This window comes from Grus americana, chromosome 2 (assembly GCF_028858705.1).
Source record: "Grus americana isolate bGruAme1 chromosome 2, bGruAme1.mat, whole genome shotgun sequence".
NCBI classification, from domain to species: domain Eukaryota; kingdom Metazoa; phylum Chordata; class Aves; order Gruiformes; family Gruidae; genus Grus; species Grus americana.
Window position 1 is genome coordinate 156217770 of NC_072853.1, and position 27240 is coordinate 156245009.

Sequence of the window (27240 nt, forward strand, 5' to 3'; positions counted from 1 at the left end):
TTTCTTACTACCTATGACAGTGATAGGTGTTATGTATATTCCAGTCTTAGCTGAAGCTCTTGGGTCCTGCTTGAGGTAAATGTTATCCACTTAGGGTGTTCGCTGTAATGCTGTTCCAGATTTTTTACTGATCAGATAAGATTTCAGTAATTTATAAAGCACATATATAGTTAAGTTGTTGTTGAAGGTCTAAATCTAGCTTTACAAAACATAACTCTAAAAGTGGGAATCCATATTAGCAGTCCATTTTAAAAAATGGTGAACTGAGACATGAAATTTCATTTGTCGGTTGGTTGATAACAGAAAGAAAAGCTTCCTGAAATGTATTTTGGTCTGTAAAATTGCCTTTTCTTTTCCTCTTTCACCCGCTCCATATATAAGAAAAAAATTTCTTCTAGAGGTCTGAGCTCTGATCTTGCAACAATAATATTAAACAGCTTTGCCACTGCCATGCAATAGCACTGGATCAAGCACATAAAAGGCAACTTGGTCATGAGTGAAAGAGAAGGGTTATGAGCCTTCAATCATAGACCAGATTCCATTAGTTTAAAAGGATAATATTTATGGACAAGATGTTCAACAGGAAGACTTTTTCTTTATATATTCAAGCACAAGTGTGATTTTCTTTGAGAGATACATTGATGTAGCATAAAATGAATAAAATAAATTATTGTAGATATTTTTAACTGTGATACTGTTAGAGATTCAGCATAAATCAAAGGAAAGGCTTTATGGCTATCCTCAGATTTGTCTAATGCTGCAAAGATCTGAAAGGAGGAGTTCAGTTAATGTTCATATTAAGCCGAAAGTGAAATGCATTTAAGAAGAAAGTTGCAATGCAGGTTGAATGAAAGATCCCAGGAACCATGGACTTCTGCTGTCACTTGCACAAAGATAGTTTTTAAAACCAATAGCTTAGCCCATCTGGAGTTAAGGTAAAAAGAATAAAAAGAGTCCTTAAAATAAGGCCACCAGTCTAGAGATGATGTAAATACAGTCTGTCAATGTGGTAATTTTTTTTGATTCAGTGAAAATCCTTTGCTGTGGACTCTATTTTTAACATAGTAGTAGTTTCGTGAAGCCTGTTTCAGCCAGAACTGTACATCAGAGTGTTGGCATGCATATAAAGGTTTACTGGGTGGTGGATGGAAGCTGCTAGCAGGATGAACTCCCGGCTTGATATGTATTTTGAAAATGTAAAACATATCTGTAAAGAGCAAGAAAGAACTGGCTAGGTGAGAGCAATTCACTTGGTATATAATTCACCTTGACGCCAAGTTTAAAGTGTTTGAGGCTCTTCAACAATTTATGAGAAAAGAAATACTACTTATGTTACTGAACAGTATGGATAACATACATCTATCCAGAGACTGACCACGGGATACAAAACCACCCTGATTAAGAATTCAACAACTTGTGCAGTGAGCTTAGCTTTATCTTCTTCATCATGTTTTAGCTCTGCAGAGATGCCTTCTTTCATTATCCTTTCTGCCTTTCCAGTTTATCTTGACATAAACAGCACTTAACACTATAAAACATCCTGCTCACTTCCAGCTAGAATTTTTCCTGAGTTAATTTTTTCATTTGTTTTGGGAAGAGAGAGATGGGAAAAAAGAACAGGAGGGAAGCTTTCATTTTAAATTATTTGATTATGACTATTTAGTCAATGATTTTTTTTTTAGCAACTAAGATGTTTTGGAGCACTTGTGGCTTGCACAGTGATTTAATGCCATCCAGCACTGTGCAGCCAGGTATTTTGCCTCTTATTTGAAAGAGCATGTTTGGGAGTGCTAAGACAAGAACTTGAGGATGCTTTTTTTTTTTAGACAATTTGTCCTTCAGTAGCATCAGATATGTTGAAACACACACTGTATTTTTGTTCTGCCATTACAGAATTGCAGTAGAATAATAAGACTCTTTCTCAGAGGCCCTTTTTTTTCCTCTTTTGAAATAATGTACAGTGTAATGTTACTAATGCAGGCTGTAAGATTTTTTTGCATTGTCAGAGAAATGGATGTAAAAATCCCTTTGTGCCAGTGAAAATAAACTTTATGCTGAAAAAACCCAGAAAAATTTCATCTTCGTTTTCTGTGCAAACAATATAAGCCAAGACTGGCATTGTTTGCTACGTGTTGGTACTGTATGTATTATTTCCAAATGGACATGAAAAGCTGAGAAAAAAACCCCATGATAGACTGTAAAAAATGATATTTGAAACAGCATAAGAAAAGGTGTACAGGAGTGCATGCAGATTTACATACATTAGGAGCAGCCTTACAAATTACGAGTTATAGAAATGGCCTAGTTGCTAATTTAAAATTATAACTAATTTAGTATTTTTTATCATAGTAGCTGATAAACATCTATATAATGTCATTAAAAATTGATTAGGAAGCATGTTTCTTTTTTTTATATATATATATTACAAAACTCCAGTTACACAGGTGAAAATCTAGAATAATTTTAAGATATTCTGACATGAAACTAAGAGTCTAAACTGTAGTGTGGTGTTGCTAATACATAACTGACTGTGAGATAGTTATTTCTTTCTATAGCATTTTGTTAGCCCTGCTTTTCACTACTGTAGAATTAATTTTCTTTGATATATAATAGACATGTGCAAATGAAATCAAATGAAATGAACACCTATGTGGGGATATTTTCTAATATAATCTCTTTCATGACCTGTTGCAGTCAGCCCACCCACACAATATTTTTATTGGTTCCTATGTTGCTATCAGAGGTGTACATTATTATATGGAAAATATTGGTTCATCGCACATCACAATAGGCTAATATAGTTCTATGATTCATAAGTCTTTTCAAAAGGCTTTTTATTTCATATGTTATGGAGACAACATTAAAAGCATAGATCCAATGCTGTTAAATCATATATTAAAGAAATTTTGCTACTCATTAGAACATTTCATGGGGAATCAGTGTTTTCCCTCTTAATAAAAAGGAAAAAAAAAGGTGATTTTACAGAGAGTTTTTAAAACAACATTCTTTAAATTAGCATATGCATTATTGCGTTTTCTATACTACAGAATAAAAAACAAGAACTGATGCTACTCAGTTAACTGACTGTTCTCCTTGACATTAAAACACAATTTTGTATGTAAAAAGACTTCTGGATTTTTCAGTATAGGCATTTATTTATTATGCAAAGAATAAATTTTGGTTAAAGACATATCAGCTTTTAGTAGTTTTTATCCTTTATCTTATTTTGTACTATGATGTTATACTCTATGAGCTAAAAAATTTGCTGTGTAAAAAAACTAGCTCATCTTCAGATCCATACTGATTCATACCAGATAGACTCTTATATGCACTCACCATTTTGATTGCCTTGATCTAAAAGCAGAACTTTTATTCAATACACTTATGTAACAGTTTCACCCCAGAAAAAGTATTCCTAAATACGAAAAATAAAATCATGTCATTTAGTGATAAATTTATAATACAAAGCAGCTTGAAGTTTCTGATCGAAAAAAGTTCCTGAAAGTTTAATTAATGCTACTTAAATTGACCTCAACCCTATTGATCGCAATAGGATTTTTCCATTAGAGGGGTTTCATCACAAAAAGTATATTACATACTGCCCTCTGCATGATTTCTGGTTGTTCTTTCTGATCAGTATATTATTTATTTTATTCCTTGAAAGTAATACCAACAATACCAGAGCTATTTACCTCTGAAAAAGGGATCATGGAATCGTGTGGGTAAAGAAGTGTGGATATGTGGTTGGAGTTAGCCATAATTACGTTGCTGATGCTACCCATGGAATGAAAATAGCTTTTCAGTAGGTGTATATGGTGGATTGCTCACCACAGCAAATAGATTTAATTGACTTGAATGTCCATGACTCATTCACAGCAGATTTGGTTTTAAAAGGAGTCAGCAAATGAAGTTTGAAAAAGGTTTTTCTTAAGTTCCTCATTTTCAAATTTATTTTTGTAAAGATAAACAGATTTATTTTTTTTTTCCCCCTTTTACCTCTGCTTTTTTCATTGGATTGATACTGCAGTGAAAGAACCTCTAGGGGAAAGCAATAAGCCTTCATTTTTGGATGAGCCTCCAGATTTACTTAACTATGCGGGCGTGTATATGAGGAACCTTCCCGTTCCTCACCTACAGAGAGCAATCCTCTACCTCAGCCTCACTTTTCCTCCTCACATTTGCCTGTATACTTTTTCCCTTCAATCTGTTTATCAATCTTGCACATGTTAAAACAAAAGATTATCCTAACTCCTGGGGTGGGGGAGATAAAATGTTGATCTCACTTAATCTAGTGAAGGGCCTTACACATATGGGCTTTTGCAAAGTTGGGGAGGGTGGCTAGGTAGGCATAAATGAAAGTTGCCTTTTGTAAAAATCTTTCATTAACCGAGGATTTTATAGGATAGAAGAATTTATAGACTTCATTCTAGGAATCTTTAATCATATTTTTCTAGGAAAACATGGATAGGTTGGCAATTTTGGAAGAAATCAAAAGATTCAGTCTCTGTGAAAATTATTTTTTTATATTTGACTAAGAGATATAACAGAAAGTTACTCAATATGAAGACAGGAAAGGCTTTTAACTAGCAACTAGTCATAACAGCTTTTATTTAAAGACACATTCATTCTAAATAAAGGGCGCTTTACAGCAGACACAGTTCTTTTTTGTATCGGTATCATTTCCTCTGTACATAGAAAACTATGACCTTGGATCATATTTAATAGATTTTTCACTTGGAGCTTCCAAAGGCACCATCAATTTTGCATCATTTCTCTCAGCAGCTGCACTTTTGTTCACACAGTTTACCGCATATGCATGGATAGCTATATTCTTTATTCTAAACATGACAGTTTGTCCTTTTACACTTTGATGTTTATTTCGACAAGAGCAAAGTAACAAGCAATCCCCACCAAAAAAAATCTCTTACAACAGCAAATTCAGAAGCATTGCCAGCTCCTACCTTCACTTGTACAAGAAAACTTGACTCACTGGTTTGGAGAGCACTCTCTTAATACAACTTAAAAATATAAGTTCTATCCCTTCCCCAAACATACAGTTAAACCACTATTCAGAGAATAAAGATGATTTAGATTCTACTGTTGCGGAGCACTTAAAATAATTCTACCTGCTATTGACATTTAAAGACGTATTTTCAAACTTAAAATTAGAATCTTTTTTATACAGTAATACCTGTGATAGTAAATTAAACTTCAGAATCATTAAAAAGAAAAGCAAACAAACAAAATCCCCCCCCCAAACAAACAAACAAAACCTCCAACATTAACCTAAGTATGGTTTTGTTTGGTGCATTTGAAAACATTTTGGTCCATATTCACAGAAATATTTAGGCAGTATCACAGGAAGTATATTTCTCTCAGTAACATATTGAAGCTCTGTGATACCAAGGATAAACCTTATGTATCCTGAGAACAACAGCCCATCTCCTGAATTACACTCTCTTGAGAGAGGACCTTTTTGCCTATAGTGTAAACCAGTGATAGGGCAAAAAAGCGATTTATGATAGGATGCACCTGTCCTTGCCTAAGTTTAGCCATTTAAAAGTTCTTATCCCAAGGTAGGTGTCTCACGGAGGTGCCTATCTGCCTCCATTAACCTCATAACAGGTCTTGATGAGTAACTTAAATTAGATGTCACTTCACTGACAGGTAAATATGAGACAAATCCTAACTTTTAACTCTAAAAGACTGCAGTGCCTGTCTTTGTTGGGACCCCACTGTGAAACACAGTTCCCTCTCCCACTTTTCAGACTTGTGTAAAAGAGTAAGTGATGCAGAATAAAATTTATAAAAACAAGCACAGTAATAAAGAAACCTGTCTATCAAATAGAAAAACATTGTTTGTCAAAGTGTAGTCTGTAACACATAATGATTACCAAGAGATTCTGGTAGATTTGTAAGGCTTCATCCCAATGAGTACTCAGATATCTAAAGTCAAAATGGACAAGTTTCAAGAGCAGGGTTTAAGAGTTTTTCCCAACAGTTCTGCTGTCCAATGTTTTATCTATGATTACTTTTACTTATCCTGGAGGAACGCTCTACTGCTAGGATAGAGAGTGAAAAAAGTACACTATCTCTTCCTCTCGCAGATTTTTTTGTGCAAAATCCAACCTTGTACGTTTGATTTTACAATGCGTACTGCAGGCTGGGTCATGCCAACTTTATGAACTCACTAAGCCCAGCAGTAGGTATGCAGTGCTGGTTGGAGGGGATTCTTACCAAGGCCTTTGGGTACCTACAAAGGCAGATATCTACTTCATTTTTGCTTATGTGTGAGTGTCTATAACGGATGCATACTTAAACATGACAGCCATGTAGCTATTTAAATAAATTCATGCTGCTGTGATCTGTGCTATGCCTCCCTATTTTGTTCTTGATTATAGTTAAGGTATGGAAATTAATTATGGATCACACACACACATGTTCAGAGTCTGAGCCCTTCAGTTGCCTTCTAGAGAACAAATATGTATAACATCACATTGATCAGCATAGTGTTAGGTTTGCTTTTGGGGTTTGCATGGGGATTTTGTTTCTTTTCTTACTAAAACATGAAAATATGTCATCTAGAAGAAAATATTTTCTGTACACCAAAGAGTAATAGGAGTTTACAACTAGTGGAATTAGAATACATTCTGTAATAGCTCATGTTATTTTGCATCAGCTTGGTAAGTAGAGCTTAGGACGTGATGGTTAAAAAAACCATTTTTGACGATATTTCAGAGTGTAACCTGCTACTATAGTAGCATTGCACCTAAGAAGCCAACTGATGATGGAAGAGAACAGTAGGTTCTGTAACCTATTTTTGTGAAGATGATGTGAAAGTGGTGTCATAGAACATAATAACATATATCTAATATATATATTGTCTACCTTGAAGGAATCTACATGATAAAGCAGAAAACTAGAGGAAAAGCACAGAAATGTAAGGCAGGTTCACAAGTGTAGTCGCTTAAATATAAATAAGACATGTATTTTTAAATCAAGCTGTTTACCAGCTTTTAAATAGCCTTCTTTAAGGTTTTCTTTCTACATACAAAATAATAATAAAAGCTTTGAAGAGGGCTGTTTTGGAAGTGAACAGGTAAACAGCCAGCTTAACCCCCAGTAAAGTCTATATAGCTATATATATATGTATACATATGTATATTTTACCCTTTTCTAGTAACTTGTCAATTATTGGCCACCTATTACACTCTCTCTTCTGAGTTAGCTCCAGTTAATCAGATGCTGATTGGGGATTCTAGAATACACTTGCTGATGATTATGTGTTATTTTAACAGGAGAATGACAATAATTTCCTGTAATGCCACTTGTTAAGGTAATTATGTGGTAATTGCCTTATCAAGGTGTCATAGAGGAGAGAGGAGAAACTGTGAGATTTCACAGCTGCTGTCATGCTTTGATAAAGTGTTATCTTGAAAATATATTATCAGTCATCAAGCTAAATTTCTACCAGTTGTTTTAAATCAGAAAAATCTGTCTTGGGTGGGGCATATGACCTCTGCATTTGATGTTTCTCATGCTGATAATTAGGAAGGACGGATTATCTTTGTTTTAAGGCATAAACCTAACAACAGATTTGCATAGATAGGAGTAAATAAATGCAGGTTCATGAAAGCATGTTTGGGATTCTCAAAGGTGAGAAGCTGCTTCTTATGAAAAGGTAGGCTTCAAACTGTAATCTTGGTTTTAGAGTAGGTACATCTACAGTTACTTAGACATTGTCTCTGCTGTAGAGAAAAGGGAAGTGAAATAAAGAATATGACAGGTCAAAAGTAGGAATATGATAAGTCTCATAAACATGTTTTATTTATTAAAGACTTAGAAACAGCCTTAATAAGAGCACTTGATGTGTTATGGTCTAGAAATGTGGTCCATGTGGTGGGTGGGGAACTGCCTGACAGGCTGCCCCCAGAGGGTGGTGGTAAATAGCTCTGTTTTGAAATGGCAACCTGTCACAAGTGGGGTCCCCCAGGGATTGACACTGGGCCCAATGCTGTTTAATATCTTCATAAGTGAGCTAGATTCACAGATTGGTAGGGGTTGGAAGGGACCTCTAGAGATCATCTAGTCCAACCCTCCTGCTAGAGCAGGTTGCACAGGATTGTGTCCAGGTGGGTTTTGAGTATCTCCAGAGAAGAAGACTCCACAACCTCTCTGGGTAGACTGCGCCAGTGCTCAGTCACCCTCAAAGTGAAGAAGTTTTTCCTCACATTGAGATGGAACTTCCTGTGTTCCAGTTTGTGCCCATTGCCCCTTGTCCTGTCACTAGGCACCACTGAAAAGAGTCTGGCCCCTTCCTCTAGACATCCACCCTTTAGATATTTATAAGCATTAATAAGATCCCCTCTCAGTTTTGTCCAGGCTAAACAGTCCCAGCTCTCTCAGCCTTTCCTCATATGAGAGATGTTCAAGTCCCCTCACTATCTTCATAGCCCTCCACTGGACTCTCTCCAGTGGTTCCTGTCTTTCTTGAACAGGGGAGCTCAGAACTGGACACAACATTCCAAATGTGGCCTCAGCAGGGCAGAGTAGAGGGGGACGATAACCTCCCTTGACCTGCTGGCCACTATCTTCTTAATACACCCTAGGATGGCATTTGCCTTCTTGGCCAATGGATGGTGGGATCAAGCATACCCTGATGAAGTTTGTGGACAATACCAAACTGAGTGGGGAAGCAGACACTTCAGAAGGGAGAGCCACCTTGCAGGAAGACCTGGATAGGCTGGAAGAGTGGGCTAACAAGAACCTTATGAAGTTCAACAAGGACAAGTGTAAGGTCTTGCACCTGGGAAAACATTATCCAGGAGTCCAGCACAGCTGGCTGGAGAGCAGCTCTGTGGAGAGGGACCTGGGGGTCCCGGTGGACAACAAGCTCATATTGAGTGAATAGCGTGCTGCAGTGACAAAGAAAGCCAGCAGGATGCTGGGTTGCATTAGCAAGGGCATCACCAGCAGGGATTAAGAAGTCATTATCCCACTCTACTCAGCGCTTGTCAGGCCACACCCGGAATACTGTGTTCAGTTTTGGTCCCCACTATGCAAAAAAGATGTGGACAGGCTGGAGAGGGTCCACAGAAGGGCCACTGGGATGATTCAGGGACTGGGAAGCCTGCCGTATGAGAAAAGGCTGAGAGAATTTGGTTTGTTCAGCCTTGAGAAAAGCAACATAGGGGACACCTCATCACCATGTTCCGGTACTTAAAGGGTGGCTACAAAGAAGATGGAGATTCTCTTTTTACAAGGAGTCACATGGAAAAGATGAGGGGTAATGGGTGCAAGTTACTCCTAGGGAGATTCCAACTGGACACAAGAGGAAACTTTTTCACAATAAGAACAATCAGCAACTGGAATAATCTCCCCAGGGAAGTGGTGGATTCCCCAACATTGGACACTTTTAAGATTCAGCTGGACAGGGTGCTGGGCCATCTTGTCTAGACAGAGCTTTTGCCAAGAAAGGTTGGACCAGATGATCCTTGAAGTCCCTTCCAACCTGGTATTCTATGATTCACTCACTTCAGACTTACCAAGATCCACTTGCCAGGTCTTGCTCAACAGGAACAAAAGCTTGAGCTGTTTCCCTTGGGTCAGAAATACAGCATACCCAGCAAGAGTGTAGGATACATCAAGCGTCTGGAATCAGGGCAAAATCCAAGTAAAATAGACTGAATTGAGACCAGAGTTTGCCATTTGAACAACTTCAATGCCATTTGAACTTTATAATGATATCTAAAGTGATTTTTTTTCAGACTACTTAATCATGTGTCAGTGAACTGGGAAATGTAAATAATGCCCACAGAATATACCCGTTATGCAACTGATCATGCACTGACAGCCATTCATGCTGCCACTCATACTCATGACAATGTAACTCAGAGAGAAGCAGCCACTACTTCAACTTGTGATGACTGACTGTCCTTTACATGATTATAAGTGATGATAAGGTCAAAAGTAGTGGAGAATTGGGCTCATGCAACCTAACTCCTTAAAGTATTTAGCCTCACATCTGATGTCAGAAAGAATTAATAGTGCTGTGCACCTTACTGGATCTAGCCCAAGTGCATACTTTAAGAATTGCAAATAAATGTGCATATATTTTGTATATTTGCATCTGTTTCATACCTTCAAGGCAGCTGATGCAATATACCATGATAATGATTATATAAGCAATGCACAGATAGTTATGCTATCTTGATTAATGTCAGATCTTGCACTGAAGCATTTCCCCAATCAGAAAACGGAGAAACTAAATTTGGAGGGTGAAACATTTTTCTCCTATTCTTCCTGACATGTCTTTCCATTTCTCTGAACTATTCAGAGATGTGCTGCTAACAGTGTAATTTTCTGGGTGAAGGTTCCATGCAGAGTATCTGCTTCAATTCCTTGGATTACATAGTGCAAAATCCAGTAAAAGAAGCATCAGTTTTGAATCAAACTTAGCAATCCATTTGTCAGCTGGAGAAGGAGATGCATTTCTAGCAGTGCTGCTGGGACAATTTAGCTGACCCATTCGTGGAAACTAATACTCTGCCAAATTCACAAAAGCACGCTCTCAAATTGATGACATTTCTCTATCTACTTATAACAGATTAACTTCTCAACATTAAATCTAATCACTACCAAAACATCAGAGAATGTCTGAGAATGGGAAAGTGACCATAAAGTTACAGCATTTGTGACTATAATAATAGGAAGGAATGGAAACAGGAAGAGGAAAGAACAGAATTCAGCATACTCAGGGATTGGTAGGAAGGCTTTTTGGGCAACACAGTCTGAGGAACAAAAGGTGAATTACCATCTTTAATATGTGCAACTAAAAGTACAAGAGCAATCTATATATTCTGAGACATTCTGAGGCATAAAAGAAAAAGGAAAGCTAACAGTTTTCCCAAAACTTTCCAATTATCTGAAGGAAAGAAGATATTTTACAAAAAGTAGAAGAAAAGACTCACAATCAAAACCAATATAAGGAAAAAAAAGCCACCCCCAAACCCAAAAACCACCAGGTAGAACTAAAATGAAAATGGAAAATATGGAAAATGTACTGTAGATAACAAAAATAGAAGCAGCAAAAATAAAAGGTTCCATTAAAAGATTAGAAATAAATGTAAGACAGTTCCATCATGTGACTGGGAAGGAAAGCAAATTAGGCATTCCACAGAGAAGGTGAAAATATTAATAACTTTCTACTCTGTAGTTTTTATAAACAAACAAATAAATAATATTAGGGCCTGAAACTTAGCATATTTCTAAGAAAAGGAATAAGAGAGGAAATAACTCTTTAGAAAAAAGTAGCTAAATTAAATGTTCTCAATTTAGTTTTAGTATACTCACTATCAGACCCAGAAGAAATTCAAAACCTGAGCTATTCAATAACCACTAAGCTGTTATCCTTGAAAATGCAGAAAAGATGGGGGATGTCTAAGTGGGCTTCAGAAAAATAAATATAATACAAGAGGGTTGAGGGCATCAGAACTTTCTTATGTATGATAAACCAATTTACCTTTTTAGACCTTCAGGAATACCAGAACAACATGGATTTGTAAGTTTAGCTGAAGTCAGACTTGAACTGATCTCATGGTTAAGTAAAACAATAGATGAGGTATATCTTAGCAAATTCTTTGATACTGTCCTATATTGTATGCTCAGGACCAAACTACAAATATGTTAAGTTCATGCATATGGTGGGTTGACCTTGGCTGGACACCAGGTGCCCACCAAGCCACTCTATCACTCCCCTCCTCAGCTAGACAGGGAGGTGAGAAAAATAAGATGGAAAAAAAAAATGTCATGGACCAAAATAAAGGCAGTTTAATAAAGAAAAAAGGTCTGCGTGGAAGCAGAGGAAAAACCCCAAAAATTTATTCTCTACTTGCCGTCAGCAGGTTATGTTTGGCCACTGTCCAGGAAGTAGGGCCTCAGTACACATCACAGTTGCTCCAGAAGACAAAAGTCATAAATAACAAATGCTCCCCCTTCCTCCTCCTTTCTCTCACCTTTTTACTGCTGAGCAGACATCATGAGGTATGGAATATCCCTTTGGTCAGCTGGGGTCAGCTGTCCTGTCTGTGTCCCCTCCCAAGACCTTGCCCACCCTCAGCCTACTTGTGAAGGGGAATGTTGGAGAGACAGCCTTGGTGCTGTGCCAGCGCTGCTCAGCAGTGGCCAAAACCCTGGTGTGTTACCAACACCTTGCTGCTGCTACCAACGCACAGCACAGCGCTGCTATGGGGAAAATTAACTCCATCTCAGCCAGATTCAATAAAATGTGCAACTGATTAAACAACCTAACCAAGTGTTCACCAGCAATGCAACGTCAGACTAGAAAAATATTTCAGGTGATGCCTCAGATGGATCTGGGATGAACCATGTTCTACTGATTATTTTCATTAATGACTTACATAATAGATTGAAGATTGTATTTAGATACAGCCAGATTGTTTTGAGATGCACAATTAAAGGACACATGCTCCACCAAAGAAAATTCTGATTTAACGTGAGGGATTTTTTTTTCACAATAAACATTGTAAAAAAGGAACAGGTTGCTCAGTGAAGTTGTGTAATCTCCATCCTTGGATTTATTCAAAACTCGACCCTCATAAACCTCATCTAACTTTGAATATGTTCTTGCTGGAGCAAGAGGTGGGAGCAGAAGTACTTTCCAACATAAATTATTCTTTAATTTTACAATTACATCAAAGTTTTGGATGAAAAACTGGAATAAAACGTGGGAAGTTTAGAATTAAATACAACTTTGATAAATTGGCAGAACCATTCATATTTAGTAAAAAAAAACCTCAGAGAAAGTGAGCACAGAAAATTAATTGCAGGAAGGAGAAAACACTCACAACTTTACAATGGGAAGAGATTTCTAAGCAGAAGCAGGGTGAAGGATTTGAAAGTTAGCTTCCAAAGACTGGCCTTAAAAAACACCCCAACAAACTCAACCAGGATGCAAAATTTTGGGTTATGATCTAGATATCTGTTCTTTGAAAAAAATATGTCAAGTTCTGCGCTGGGCTATTCTGTTTGCAAGACAAAAGACCAGTTGTAGAAAACTTAACTAGTGGTTCCATTCTAGCTGGCATATTTGAGGCCTCATGCTGAGTATTCTGTCTGGCTTTAGAAACGTTATTTTAAGACGATAAAAACCAAATCAGTAATAGTTCACAAAATATCAGTGAGAAAGCTGAGGCTGTTAAACACACTTTATGAAAATGGTTAAAGGAATTAAAAAAATATTTTAATGAGAAGGTGGGGATGATTTTTGTGTCCTTCCAGAACACAGAAAATTCTTTATAAAGAGAATACAGGTGTGTTATGTATATACTATGTCATCAGACAATAAAGCAAGAACTGATGAGTGTAACATGCACTTAAGAAATTTTTAGGTAAAATTCTGACAAAAATAAATTCGAATTATAAAAACGGTAAAGCACTGGAACAGATTATTGAAGAAAGTCATGGAACATCAACAGCAGATTTCTAAAAATAAGTTAGTCAATCTTCTGCCACTGATAGTCTGAGAATACCTTATCCTGCCTTGATATGGAAGCATAAATCAGATAATCCATTGAGATTTATTCTGTATTTGCAGTGCTGCTGACTTTGTTTTTGATGGAATAATGAAAAATTTTGAAGAAGGCACTGTCATTCACAGAAAGCTCTTCCCTATTTAGCACCATGAAAACTTCACCCATCTGCAATCATCTGTGGTTCAGTTGCAAAACCAGTGTCTCTCTCTCCAAATGCTATTCAAACGCAGCTAAGACGGGGAGACCTCCAATGAGGTTTCTCACAGCCCTTTCTCACACACTTGTTTCACAAAAGTCTCACCTATGGTTGCACTGTAGCAGAGCTGGCCTGGAGAACAAGTGGCTGCACCCCTAGGACGGGCAAGAGAGGTTGTAGAGCCTCTGCACCTCACCCAGGAACCCTGACATTGCCTTATCTCAATGTGCTCCTCCTTTCAATAGTTATTATATTGGTCATCTAATGACTTTCCTCAAAGCCATTAAAATGACATGAAAGAGGGAGGAGAAGAGACCTTGGATATTAACACAAGAGTAAGAATTTATAAACTGATGAACATCCACATGAAGGCTGGAAATCAGAAGAACTCATGAAAAGACGGAAAATGGGAGACAGCATAACCATGAGGAGCATGGTGAGGTAGAGCTGCTGGGAGCGGGATGTGGTAGGAACACACCAGCTTTTCTGTCCAGTCAGGCCAGCCTTGACAGCAACGCTCCTCATACCTCCAATTCCTGGCCAGTTAAACAAATGATAAAGGGCTGGAGGACATAGATCGGGGAGGAAGGACAACCTATGGAAATGCTATGATGTCTGGTTTTTGTTCACCTATTTAGACAATTTTAATTTGTTTTAGTTATTAGTTATCAGTTCTTGATTTAGTTAAGATGCTCTCCTGGCTATGCTTGTATGTCTAATTGACAGTATGTGCTTGAAATGAGTTACACACTGATACTCACACTGGCATTTAGGCCAGTAGAAATGTATTTCTAAGGAAACACATTCCTTTAACACCGTATTTACCCACTGATGGCTTTATGGACAGAGATATTGCATTGCTCCTACATTTCTGTTAAATGACATAAGCCATCATTTTATATCATGATGTTGATTTATTTTGCTTTCTTGCTTTTGGAATATTTGATGTCCCTGGTATATGTCAAAGCAGGATTTTTTTGAGATGGCTTTTTTAATACTCACTTTGCATTTACTTTGATGCTTTGAAGCTTCACAAATATTTCAAGTGTCAAAGGTTTTCAGATAGGGGATAGTGGTCCTGCTGGTTTTAAAACAGACAGCTAAAATGTAGATATTTTGTGTCCAGAGGATAAAAGACCACTGGAATAGTCAGGTTCCAATAATCAGAATATCCTGACAAAAATACCCCTTGGAGATATGCACTGGTTTTTACTGGAACAATACTAAAAATATACAGTATCCCAATGAGGAAAACTAACAAATACTGACAAGGCTTGGCCTTGTCTGAAGGAAAAACATGTAGTGATTCATTTCTGCAGGAAACCCTTCTCAGTGCTTTAACAGTATTTGAACACTAATAAGATTTAACATCCCCTGCTTGTGTGGAGAACTGCTCAGAAAAAATAGTTTTGATTTTCCTTTCTTGTAAAAATGTGAGAATGGCTTAAAATCTGAAATATGGTTTAAAACAGCCAATCTCTTCCTGGACTTTACAGAGTTTTGAGAGGGGCAGAAGGGGAATGGAGAGAAGGAACATTTGTAATTTCAGTTTTGCTAGTAAAAGAAATACCACTTTTTCACATTCTAAATTTTTTATCTAACTTGCCTAAGGAGGGAGTGACCAACCATCATTCATCTTCTCTCCAGACTATTAAAGAATGCAATAAATACAAAATCATGATTGCAAGCTATGCACATCTGTTAAATTAACTAAAAAAACCACAAACTGAGCAGGGTTGGAAGTGTCTATAACAACAGTGTGTTGCCTGAGGCTCAATGAGTCTGTGTGAACAAAACTGCAGTGTTGACCTCCCAGAGTTTTAATGTCTTTTACTTCACCCTTGAACTGAATAAAGGCACTTAATCACTTGTGGGAGGTTTCTCCAGTTCCCAGTAAAATCTTATTTAGCTGTTATTCTTTATCTTTGTTCTAAAACCATATTTTAAATATATTAAAACAACAGAAAACCTCTGGTTAGTCTTAAAAGATGGGAAATTATTCAAGAGATTGAAGTGGACACTGACTGAAAACAATGTTTGTTATGAACAAGATTTCAACAATAACGGCTAATTTTTGCAGTGGGATGTTGGAGTCCTCCTTCAGATATTTTTGAGATTCAGGACATTCACAGGGCTGACCAGCATGATACTTATGGCTTGAATTCATATCATCCCAAAGATTTTCTTCAGGTCATTTATACATCATGAATCCTTTGATCAACTGGGAAAAATGTTTGTTTGAAGTCACAGTTGCCCGGGCCAGTTCATTGGAGAGGGAACACATAGATTTGGGTGGAAGTGGGTATTTGCTAGCATTTTCCATTGTGTAGTTGAGCTGAGGAGATTTAAAGATATTTGTAGTAGTAGAAGTAACCTGAAATGAAATGCAACTGTGTTAGACGCAGTATGCCAGTATAGTGGAAATGTGTACTTGAAAGTTAAACATGTCTGGGTGGATTCCCAGGTACTGGTGTGAGCTGGAAGTGCTCAGGTCTACCGTATTAGACTGAGCCCTCTGCAGCATTGGCATTGCTGTGAAGGCTGTCTCCTGGGGTGTTCTGGTCTCCTGAGGCATGTCAACAAACTGGTGGGTTGGGGCGGGCAGAATGGTGGGACAATGATGGTTGGCACATGCCAAAATGATGCCAAGGAACATCACACGAGGTGAATGTTATTTAGTCTCCTTTGTTCTTTCACTTGTTTGATTAAAATAATTTAGCCTTGGTTTAAAAGTTTAAAGACATAGATGTTGATGCAAAATATGTTCTCCAGTATTTCAAATATTTCTCCAGTATTTCAATTGGTGAAAAAAGACAACTGACTAGTAAAATTAGAAGAAAGTTTGAATAAGAAGAAAATTCAGTTTTCTGACAAATAGGGTGACAAAATGAATTCTTGACTTTATTTTGTCATGTTTTGAAGATACCTGACATAAATGTTTATCTTAGATTGCTCTATGTGCCTCCTGCTTTCTCTCAGGATTCAGTTTGATCATCCCACACCTTAACCTACCTGTCCTTTTTGTGGTCCTACATCCATACTTGTAAAAAGGCTAATAAAGAAGACAGATTTCATGGAAGAGTTTTCATTTGCACTACCTGGAAAAATGATTGTATTCTGATAGCAAAGGTACCTAATCCTCTCCTCCTTGCTGTCTACCATTATTGTTCCATCTCTTGTGAGACAAGAAACAATAAAATGATAACACACTGTTCCCCCAACTCCGTGAAGTATTTCTCCTTTCCTGTACATGGAAGGGCCTGACATAATGTGACACAAACTTTCTTTTACCCCCTCAAAAATGGAACCCATATACCTTGTCTCCAGTCTTTGGGGATGGAATCGTGCTGCATAGAAACTTACTCAGTCTTTTGATCTCGGTGATTAACTGTTCATTTCCCAGTAACACAGTACTGATGTTTAGCTGGCACAGATGGACTGACCAACAGAAACTGCCTGGATTTAAACTAGCAAACCTCTCTCACATTGTCCTAGAAGGCCACTTCCAGGTCACAGTTAGCTGAGTGGTATTTTAGGCTAGGACAAAGAGTGATTCTTGCTTTCTCCTGGAAAGGAAATGTTCTTTTCATCCTCTCTTTACTTGTATTCTCATTGTTTATTTATTAAATAACCCCACAGCTTTGGGCTATAACTATGTTTAGCTTTGGGGAATTATATGCAATTTGTTGTTTGTCACCTCAGATACAACAGCAAAGAATTCTGTTAAAAGTGTTATCTTGCTGTGTTTATTTTTCCTTAAATCAATGAGGAGGAACAGTGCAACTTAAACTTGGAGAATGAATTCAGCCCAGACAGAGCTCCTTCAGTTGTTACACTTCTTGAAGTGAACAGAGCTCCTAAAGGGACACAGATGCATTCTCACACAATTAATTGCAACTATTTGTGTCTTGTAGTGAGAGGAAATGTTCATACTATTAGTGAGTGCTGGAAACGTACTTATTACCTACAAGTTTTGTTGGTTTATTACCTAGAAATTTTGCTGGTTTATTGACATCTTTGTTTCATCTTTTCATGAGTTTGAGCTCTATAAATACTAAGGTAAAGATGCACAGCTGTTATTTAACATCATGATTATCATGACTATTTTTTTAAAGATGAGTTATGTTTTTAATATTTTTTTTTAATTTCCTACTAATACATATTTCAGTGAGCATGTATCCTAATGAATGCACAACAGACTTAGGGAAAAAATAACAGAAGTTCTTGTATTTATCTATTTTTCCTCATCATTCCTTCATCAGAAGTTGATACCTAATGAAAAGCATCAATATTTCAAACTTTTGAATATTTCTCATTGAAAGGTTAAGAAAATATATTAACAAATACATTAAATTAAAACCACGAGCTGAGTTTGTCAGGAAAAAACCCTCAAAGGCAGTACTGAGTACTTCCGTACAGAGCATCTTTCACAGTACTACTGACATCTTGTTCTGATGTTATTATTCAGATTAAGCACAGAGTGACACTTTGAGATCACAATTGTCGACTGAAGAACCTAAAGTGGAAATTACTAGAGATTTGGAGCATCACACCAGATCTTAATCCAAAGACAGAGTTGAGGTTTCCTCATTTGAAAGCAGAGAATTATCTTTCAGTGAGCTATTCCACTTTTCTTTTCAGACGAAATTAATCAAGTTTTCATCCTTGAATATCTTTTACTTCTCATTGCCTGTGCAAACATGTGCTTAGCTCCTAGTTGAGTACCTGACGTTGATTTAGTTACCCTATCAAATGAGGTGAATACATTCTGTTTACAAAGAGTTTTTCTGTAGCTTCCAGAAACATTGACATCTTATGATGATCAATTGACATGTTGGCTGTGAGTTCCCAGAGCTCTGTTTCCTTTTCTGACAGAATTTTCTCATCATTACTATGTCAAGATTCTTAAATTTGCTTTGCATGAAGTTATAGCATCATGAAAATGGAGCTGGACAAATTACATGGCTAAAGAAAGATGAGCTGTAAGAACTGGGGTAATTTTAACAGGTGTCATTTTTCTTTTTCTGCTAGAAAAAAATAACAACCTTATAATATTTTGCTTTTTCATCTGCCTTTCATGTCTAAGCTGAAACAGTGGAGATATCTTAAATGTTTCAAAAATCCTGTCCTTGAATACTAACTCTTATATAAGTAAATAGAAAATTCCCATCCTCTGTGCTTCAGCTTTTGTGATAGAACAAGGTTATGTTGAGCAACTCCAGAGATTAAATCTTGAAAAAAAAAGATTATTTATTTGAATTACTGTTGCACCTACTAATACCAATCCAGACCCCTGTGTGATAGATGCTAAAAAGACACTCCTCGCCTTCAAGAACTTAAAATATAGATTTTGACCAGACATAACTAGAAGAAGTAAATCAAGGAGGAAATTGAAAAACAAGTAGCAGAAAAGCAAGTAAATCACCTTACAAGGGATATGTGTCACATTTTAAGGTTCACTTAACCACAATCAACATTTTTAAGGGAGCTTTTGTCACAGCTTTTTTTTAACTAAGAAAAGGATTATATACATTATATGGTGAAAATTTCTTCTTGAATTCTATTTGTCTCTGGAGAACTAATTATATTGTTGTTGCACCCTAATTATATTGTTATTGTTGTTGTTATGATGATGATGATGTTACTGATATTTATATTATCTAGCTTACAGCTAAACTTCAAGAAATTTAGCCCCGTGTTGGCATCTGAACAGTAGTTCTGAAGCCTGAAAATACCTTGGTGCTCAAAGTATACCTGTTTTTTTGCTGGGTCAAGATGAGAAGCTGATCCAGCTTGGTAATGGATTGTAAATACCAACTTCTTGTTGTCTCTGTGGCTTTCAGATACTAGCTAGATGTGAGCTGAAACCCTGTACTGCTGTTAAGCAAATTGGTCTTCCAAATGAATCTGTGGCACGCTGAAGTTAAGCAAAATCTTAGAAAAGATTTATTCTGTTGAACAAAAAATGTAGAGATATCTGAAGTTCTTCCTAAACCATGTAGTCAATCTGACTTTTGAGGAAGAATAAACAACATTAAAATGTGTCTTAGCATGCTTACAATTTATTCATAAAGAAAAAATAATAAATCTACTTCCACCCACGAAGTAAAACAAACAAATATCATGCATTTTCAAACGCTTGCTACTGGAGACCTGTTTCTCACAATGTTCCATCTTTTTAATGTATATGAGTATTTTAATTGTTCAGAAGAAATGAAGGGGAACTAGTTACCAAAAGAGGTGTCTCTTTCTTCACTTCTCTAATTTTTCAGCAGCTTTATATATAATTAGAGATTGCTGATGCAGTGATTATTGTGAAACAAAAGAAGCTTGATTGCTGCACTATTATACATTGAATGAGGGGGAAACAATTTGCCATGATTGAATTTACTAATAAATATTTAATGGAATATTCTGTCCCAACATATTTAAACAATACACTATGAAGGGGGTGGTAAGTGTTAAGCAGAGCGATTTTAAACTCTACATTTTTTTTTAAATTATTATTTTTTAATTTGATATCAGTCTTATGTCATAAATTCTTTACTTTGAATAAACATGTCTCCTTGTACTCCAGTTCATACATTATGATTTGTGGATTTTCAACCTCACATTAATTTTTTTAGCATCCTGTGAGCTATCACTTATCCTCTGCATTTATCAGAAAGCCAAACACAAAATAATTCACTGAATTTTAAATTTAACTGCTTTCTTTTTTAACTTGCTAGTATTATATCTCTGAACCAATGATTTTTAGATAAAAGACGGGGAAAAATAAATGTACACTTACTGAAGATTTTGTTTAAAATAGTCCTTAAACATGTATTTATCTCTTTGACTTCATATCAAGTGTCAGATCAGTTAAGGACTTCATTATGGCATTTTCATTTTAGATTATTAACTCTCAGAGCAGTATCCAGGCCCTAGTTTGGGTTCTTTGTGAAGTGCGTAGGAAGATTTGGCCCTTCATTTGGAAATCCAAGACAGACCCAAATTAAAAATGGGTCTAGAGTAGGAAACATGAAGTACAGTGGCACAGGTGGACTCCTGTTCCTGTTAGGCATCTATATGAAGGATAACATGGAGCTGCCTTCAACTGTTCATGCTTGAAGGTCTTCCATACATTCATTTCAGAGGCCAGAATCATAGAATCATAGAATGGTTTGGGTTGGAAGGGACCTTAAAGCCCGTCTAGTTCCAACCCCCCTGCCATGGGCAGGGACACCCTCCACTAGACCAGGTTGCCCAAAGCCCCATCCAACCTGGCCTTGAACACTTCCAGGGATGGGGAATCCACAGTTTATTTGGGCAACCTGTGCCAGTGCCTCACCACCCTCACGGTCAAGAATTTCTTCCTAACATCTAATCCAAATCTACTCTCTTTTAGTTTAAACCCATTACCCCTTGTCCTGTCACTATACTCCTTGATAAACAGTCCCTCTCCTTCTTTCCTGTAGGCCCCTTCAGGTACTGGAAGGCTGCAATTAGGTCTCCCTGGAGCCTTCTCCAGGCTGAGAAAGAAGAAACTGGTGAAATTATCCTCCTTTTTTGCAGTGATCTAATCCAATAAATAAGGAGGTAGAGATTCAGATTTGTTTTCTACGACAGTTTACATGACTCCAAATCCATGCCTCCCCAGGAACTGTTTAACCACAGGCTGTGCACATGGCTGAGAAAGTACCTGTACATCTAATTGCCTCCAGACCCTTAGGTATTAAAGAATGAAAGATTCCTGGTGCTGTAAAAAGCAGAAAAAGAGTTTGAGTCTGCAATTCAGTAATGAGGGTTCTGTCTCAGGAATGGCAGTTTGAGCCCCCTGGGGCTGCAAGGGAATTGAAGCGATGGCTGAGTCCTCCTGGGCAAGCCTTTCAAACCAGTGGCTCTCTGATGCTCTTCTTGCAGTCAGCTTGAAGCCAGGCTGATGAGAAATGCAGGATGGTCCACAAGAGATTTGGAGGATTTTCAGCAGCCCACTGGTCCAAAAGTGGAGGAAATGCTTCATTAAGCACTGCCACAATTGCACCTCTCCCCTCTCTTTGGGGAGGGCTTTCAGTAGAAAACAATGACATCAGCAATTTGGAGATGGTTTAATCATGTCAGTGTGTACAATAACTAGGACAAAAATTTGCTTTTTAATATATGTCAGTTTTATCGGTATTTATTATTTTGAAAGAATTTTTGTCTCTTTCCACCTTTATGAGATATTTTCAGAAAGCATAAATAATTCTGAAATGTATTTGATGTGAATCAAGATGAAATGAATGCAGATATTTCAAAGCACTGATGTACTTAGTGAGTTCTGCATTCACAAGCAAAAGATACATATATATGCAACTGTGTGCTGGTGTGCATAGCAAGACTTGGATGAGCTTCACATTGTTATAGGAAAGTCACTATGTGAAAAAATTAGTTTATTTGATTTCACAGATAAGTATGTCTCTGTGAGAAGAATAAAGAGACATAAAGCAAAGTCAATCAAGAATAAAAAAAAAGGACGAGCAAAAAAATTTGTATCACCTTGATCTTTGAAAAGCTGGACAAGGCTAGGTTTTAGCACACCCAAAGCAACCCCAGCCCTAGAATTCTTAGAATTCTCTTAATTCTTTCCTGTAATCCAAATCCAGGAGCCTGCATATCTGGTTGGATTTGTTTGTCTGTTTGTTTGTTTTTGTTTGTTGGTTTGTTGGGGATTTGTTTGTCTGTTTGTGTGTTTTTGTTTGTTGGTTTGTTGGGGTTTTTTCCCCAAAAAACTCTCTCCTAGAATTCTCCTTAGATAACACATCTATATAAATATCATTATCTAAACATACATGCATGTACACACACATGGATGGCTTCTAGATCACTGTACTTAGTCTTTTCTCTAGAATCCATTGTCTTAAACAACAGACCTAAACATTGTTTTCTCATATGCTACCTGAAAATGTGGTCAAGCACAACACAGATTTTTTTTTTTCTTGGAACATTTACAAATATTTTTCTTTTTGTTTTTTGTTTATTGTTATTTTATGCTTTCTGACTTTATTGCCTTCGGTATCCACAGCCAACTTGTCCCTTGGATGTTAAGATTTGTGAGAAAGTAACCTTTTATTAGACCAGCTGATAAAGATGGGAAAAAACAAGCATTTGAGCAGAAAACCTTACAAACTTTGTGTCACCCTTTTCTTCAGCCATACAATTAAAATCAAATCATCTATTGGATTGTTGTGTTTTCCAAACACAAATACAAAAACATGATGTCATTTGCCACCACGCTTTCTTCTTAAAAAATTTCCTTATGTGTTTTTCTATTAATGTATACATTGATTTTCCTATATTTAAATTTTCTCATGTATTAAGAATCAGTTAACTTTCGTCTTAGGATTCTTAGTTAACTGACCTTCACTTTTTCTTGTCGTTAAAATCAGAGCTTGAACCTCTCTGTTTCTTGTTGTAACAACCAAAATGATCAGGCAATTGGTTTTAAAAGTCATCTTTCTACAATCAGTTTCTCATTCTTAAAGTGAAAATAGTTGATTTTTGAGTAGTTGATTTTTTCAGTGTCACAGTAATTTTTCAAAACTAAACTAGAGGAAGAAATTTTTTTTTTTTTAAGTAGACCTGAAAATATTTCTTTGAAAAATTTCAAAAGCATTTAAAATTATTTCAAATGAAAGGTTCTTTGGAACTTCTGCAGATGCTTACATTTTTTAATATTCCAATATTTTTTTTTTTAAAAAAAAGAGTAATTGCAAAATAACCATCCCCAAATTTATTTTGAAAATATATTTAAAAATTCATTGTGCATTTAAAAAATATTTCTGTCCACAAACTGTGGAAAAAATTACAGTTTTGAGGAGTGACTGGTCAGTCTAAATCCTTGAGACTTTTTTGACCAAAATATTCAGTTAGCATTATTCAGTTACATTTATAGATCCTTTGGCCAAGTACCTGAATTTCACTGCTGTTTTCTTTGAATATCTTGTATCTTTGTTCAGGATTTTGATATTTTTTGCCTTTAAAAAAGCTCTTTTTCCTTTAAAAACAATTCTAATTATATTCAACATAACATTTACACAACTGCTTTGCAGTTTTGGGGACTACACTATCAATGCTCTTCCCCAAATGCTCCTTCAAAAATCATTTATTCCATCCCTACCTGGATTTGTTCTCTCTTGACATGGCTGACATGCTGCTATAACACCAGATGCCTCCTTGTAATTATTATTAGAATTAAAATGAGCACCAGCTTTTTTTTGCCTTTTTTTTTTTTTAATCACTTCAAGATTGAGTTTTCCAAATCACCTGTGGCAGACTAAAGTTCTTGGTTATGAGCATGGCTCCTAAACTAACAGTAGTAGTGTCCTCTGAGCATTTCAGAGAGTGCTTCATCACCCTGATCCTCTGGATGGTAAATACTTCGTATAAAACCATTTGACTTCCTGCCTCAAAATATCTCATTATAAACAGGTTCTATACCAACTGTGCACGTTATTCAGTCAGGAGAAATGGCTGTAACTGGCAGTGTGAATGAAGTGTGAGAACCTGTTGTATAAGCTAATGAGTGAATAAAAAGAATTTTCTGCATCGATTGTTGACCATTCATTGTTGGAAATGCAAAACACTGTATTTCAAAATTTCAGTCAAAACTGAAACTTTGGAAAAGATCTGCCAGTTGTGGCTCATTGTTAAGATGATCTGAACAGTAACAAGTCTTTTCAGGCATCTCACTATCACTGTCCCATCCCTATCCTTGCAAATAGAGGTACCACAGAATTTCTAGAGAGATATTGTCCCGTAGAAATGTTGGTCCTTCTTTTTATCCATTGTACTTCCCCGTGCCCTCCTACTGCCATGTCAAAAGCAGTGCTGGCCCACACCAAGGCATGATTCCTTTCCTCAGTCAACTTTTTGGAGCACGCACCAAGTTTTTATTTCTTGGTTGTATGACAGTCAGCATGACAGACCCCTGGTCAATCACTGCATGATAATGACATTAACATAGGTAAAGCAGTACTAGCGATAGCAGACACCTCGCTCTCACTCTAGTGCAGAATGCAGGAGAAACACAGGACACTTACCTAGTAATTCAGTAAAACAGCTGAAACCCAGTTGCAGCAAATTTCTCCACTCCCATCGGACTCAACAAAAATAAAGCCCTTTTGTAGGCACTTGCTGAGGTGGAAGGGGATACTGGAAATTCTGTGAAAGAAGTGGAAGCTGCTGTTTGCAGTACTGCTATGCACCTTATGGCAAGGCCAAAAAGGCAGGACTATATATTTTGAAAATATTCTTATATTGTTTGGGACCATGGACTGCCTCTGGTTTGCTGTGATTTTTTCTTTCTTTTTTTTTTCCTCTCCTTCCCTCTCTCTTGCTTTTCTATCCGTTCTCCTCTCTTGTAATACAGATTAACAAAAAGCACTCGCTTTTAAAATAAGATTTGCAACATTGGTTCATATTTGCTTTGACGTTATTAGTGAAGTAAAATTCTATTCTGGTTTCACAAGCCGGGATTTTGAATAAATTGAAATTAATTTGGGGGTCATGATGAAAGCTTGATTATTCCTACATGCTGACATCATGGTCATAAAAATTTCACTGGACATAAACTTTTGAGATATTTTCTCAGAAATAATTTCATTTTTAAAATACTTTGCTTATGATTCTGAAATCCTACCATTGCTGTATTTTGTTCTCTGCCTTAATTTCTTTCTCATGACTAGAGCTCTTGGTTTAAAATCTACATGCAGTGCATCTCTGGTTACACTGATTCAATTTCTAGTATACATTGACTAATTTAAACTCTTCCATTTACTATGGATTAACCTGAGAGCTGGTAATCTGTCCCACATGAGCATTCATTTCCACCTTCAGTGTTAGAGGGACACACAGAAGCTGAAATAATCCTCTCCAAGTTGAAAGTGTCCCCGCGTTTCCTCCTTTCTCTGTAAGGATGGAAAGGAAGGAACAAGCTCCATTTTTCTTATTGTCCCTGTAATAGTAAATTGTGGTCATGTCTTCTGCTACAGAGTTCCTTATCCAAAGCTATCTCAGTTTACCTGCTGTGTCAGTTGAAAGAAGTTTATTGATTCCCCTCATTAGAAATCTTAATCCCAGTAGAATGAAAACCTCACATGTATACATGATTTTGGGTGGTAATATTTTAGTGCAAATTGAATAAACTCAAAGCTAGGAGGGGAAAGGAAGCACATGTGTTTCATTTTACTTGGCAATTTATAATATTTAAGAATGCTGCCTTTTACATTTTCAGCACTGGTAATATTTCCTAAATTAGTATAATCTTTGTAAATAGAGCAAGCTTCTTAAAAGTACAAAAAAAAAGCTTACTTTTGGACAAGATGTCACCACGCAGATCTAGCTTCCTTCTTCACTCTGCTTAAGGTGATTTTCTGCAGAAGAATTATTTTTACAAGATTTTATGCTAAAATTATAAGAACATGGAATATATTTTTCTGCATTGCGTGACCTTTATGCCTGACAGAGATTGCAAAGTTTGCTTGATATTTAAAATAATATCCTGACATCAGCTACGCCATTATTCCCAACGAGTGCATCAGCACTGTTTATCTTATTTCTGTCCCTTCGGCAGCAGAGTTCAGCTGGTCACCAGTGACCTCTGCTATTCTGTATTCCTGCCAGCTAAACACCCACAACTGAAGTCCTTCTCATTAGCTTGCTTTTACATTCCAGTGTCTAAAATTAGCACCTGAACAAAATTCTGTGAGGGTCTATGGGGAAGCAGCTTGAGGTAAATAAACATCTTGTGCTGTGCATGCCGGGTACATGCTGGATCAAGCAATTATCTTAGTAAGTGGTCTTCCTTGTTTATTCAAAACAGAGTTCTTCCCACTTTATGGTAAATCTACGGTGGGATTCTAACAAAGTCTGTTTAAAGTAGCAGTATCTTGGTTGTAAATATTTTATTACTTAAGTAACAAGTGATTTAGAGTTGAGAGAATATGTCCTGTTAAATAATTTAATCACCTCTGTTAGGTTTCTCACTATTCTTTGGATAACTGCTCCTTAGCAAGAGCACATACAAAAATGCTACTATATAGTCAGATTTTATTAGACAATGGAGCCTTGAAAGCAGACAAATTCTTAGAAAACAAAATAAAGATGGCAAATTCACAATGATAGCAACGTAGATCAACATGTATGATATTTAGCACTCATGGAAAAGATCCATGAGAAGGGAGAATTTTCAAAAGGCCGTAAGTAATTTCCATGAATTTAAAATGTGTTCACAAATCTGCCATAAAGGCAAACTCTTATGCTACTCTATTATAAATTATCTTCTGTTTTTTATGTCAATGTGGCACTGTAGAAACTTAAAAATAACACTTACTTGCAGGTTTAAATAACATTATTTGTTACCAGTGCAGCTCACTCTGTGTTTACTGTACTGTTAGTTCTATTGGTTAGGGGCATAAGCCAGTGACCCAAACCTAGGAATCCAGGACCATTTTAGAAGCTTCCACATGTCCT